Below are 2,630 nucleotides of genomic sequence, written 5' to 3' on the forward strand. Positions count from 1 at the left end.
TTTTGGAAAAGCTATGAAAAGAAACTACCTCAGGTTGGGTTGCCTCCCAACAAGCGCTCTTTTATTGTCACTAGCTTGACATCTTCTATTTTGCTGATCATGGAGGTTGAAAATCACAGTGCCTTAGCTTGTCTTTCTTTACTGTGAACTTCCTTCCGGTTTTCTCTTTGGTGACTTCTATAGATTCTTGTGGAAGGATCTTAGTCACAATGTAATGCTCAGACAACTGTGGGAACACCTTCATGGTTTGAATATTGATCATCACTCGATCCCCTGGTGAAAATTTTCCAGTGGGGACTTTCTGTTTTTCTTTAGTTCTATCCTCTGTTTCTCCTTGAAAGAATTCCTTGTTGTGTTCTTCTTGGCTGGTACTTCCTTTGTCCAGTATTTTCTCATTGTCCTCCATGATCCTTTTCCATCCTTCCTTCTTTGTAGCATCTTCGTTGTTAGCCAGTTTGTCTTCAATGGCTCTGGTGAAAGTATTTGCCTGAGTATTTGCCTTCTTTTCACCCATTTCTGCAAAACACTTCGCCAGTTGAGCTATCTGCTCTTCAATTCCTTTGATTAACATCTCCTGATTCCTTGTTGTTTCTTCTTGGTGTTTCATCATTCTCTCTATTAGGATCTCCAAGTTTGTGATTCTTTGAGAGTCTTGTGAGATTGGTTGGTTATGAGATGTTAAAGGTTGGAAGGGTGGGTGTAATGGTGGCATGTGATGGTTGTTATTGATGTAATGATGTTTTTGTTGGGTTGTGAAGTTGGGGTTGTTATAATTGAAGTCCCTTGGTTTGTGATTTTGGTACTCGTTTCTTCTCCAGTTGAGATGAGTCTGGGAGTGTCTGTGTTGTGAGTATTGGCTTTGGGTGGTATTAGTGGGTGGGGGATGTTGATTGGTTGTGGTCATGGAATTGCCCTGGTGGAAACTTTCTTGTTCTTGATGTTGAGGCTCCCTCATTCTCAGATAAGAATGAGGTCTCCATGGTGGAAATTTGGCACTCACTGCAGCAAACAACTCCATGTTTTGCTGTGGTTGATGGTGCATTTGTCTGTTTTGATCCTTGAACGCATTCACTCCTTCAATGTTTGCCACTTCTTTTTCTGAGATTGCATTTTGTGGTTTCTCAGATGAATGTTGGTTGTTGACTCCTTTATCATTGAAGTCTGCACTTCCTTGGGCAGTTGTTGTTGCTTTGAGTAGGCCATCTGAGAAGTAATCCACTGCTTTTCTTGTTTCTGGGGTCAATCCTTCATAGAAAGCTCGGAAGCCCACTTTATCAGTTGCTTTCTTGTATCTTTCCCAGGCCTTAAAGAGTGGTTCTTCATAGTTAAAATAAACTGTTAGTGAATTGATAGAGGCAATTTCTCAAACAGTTAGTATGTTAGTAAAAAGATAAAGAAAAAGTGCTTGATCTAGACCTCCACTTCACTTAATCATTGTCAATCTATTTCAATCCCCGGCAACGGCGCCAAAAACTTGATGGTGTTTTTTGTGGAAAAATGAATTTCCAACACACATAACTAACCGGCAAGTGTACCGGGTCGCATCAAGTAGTAATAACTCACAAGAGTGAGGTCGATCCCACAGGGATTGATCGATCAAGCAACTTTTTAGTGGGTGATTAGTTTAGTCAAGCTAACATTGAAGTGAATTTGGATGAAGTGTAGCCAACAGAAAGTAAATTGCAAGGAAATTAAAAGATGCAGAAAATAAAATTGCAGGAAACTTAAATAACAAGAAAGTAAAATAGCTGAAACTTAAATTGCAAGAAATATAAATTGCATCAAATGTAAAGGGGGCTGGGGTGCTAGCAATTAAATGAAAGCAGTAGATCCAAGCTTAGAACAATTGCAAGGAAATTAAATTGCACGAAAAGTAAATTCAAGATCACAGTAGCTTAAATGTAAATTGCAGAAGAACACAAGTGCAGGAAATTAAATTGGGAGCAATGAGATGCAACAAAGAGACATAGATCATTTTTCAAGTCTTAAAGTGAAACTAACAATTTTAATGAAACAGTAAAAACAGAAGGAAAGCGAAGAGCTCAATTGCTCACTTGACTAAAACAGAAACAAAATTCAACTCAATTGTGAAACTCAGAAAAGAAATTCAAGATCTCAGGGAATCAATGAGACTAGAGAACTTGGGTTCAAGATCTCAGGAGTAGAAAAGACTAGATAACAAGTCTAGATCTCAAACCCTTCCTTGATCCAACAAGAACAGTTGCAACGTAAAGAAGAAAAGCGAATTGTAGAATTAAAGAGAAGATGAAGCAGTATGTGAATTTCAATTATGCAGAAAAAGTAAACAAGAGATCTCAAGGTGAGATTGAAATAGAATTTCTTCAATTCTCTACCCAAGATTTAAACCAGAAAGGAAAACTTAAAGGAGAGAGCTCTCAAATCCTAATATTCCCTAGTGGGTCTCGCCTCCTCTACAAAGATGGAAATGATGCCTTATATAGGCTTTACAAAATGAAAAATGAAAATGAAATTAAAACAAATTACAAAAATAAAAATCCTAATTTAATTGATCCATGTGCCTTTGAGTGATGATGTGGGCTTAGCTTGCTTTGGATTTGAGGAGAAATGGGTTTGGTTGGCCTTGATTCAATTTGGAGAGGAATTGAATT

The sequence above is a fragment of the Arachis duranensis genome, chromosome 4, assembly GCF_000817695.3.
Source record: "Arachis duranensis cultivar V14167 chromosome 4, aradu.V14167.gnm2.J7QH, whole genome shotgun sequence".
Classification (NCBI taxonomy): domain Eukaryota; kingdom Viridiplantae; phylum Streptophyta; class Magnoliopsida; order Fabales; family Fabaceae; genus Arachis; species Arachis duranensis.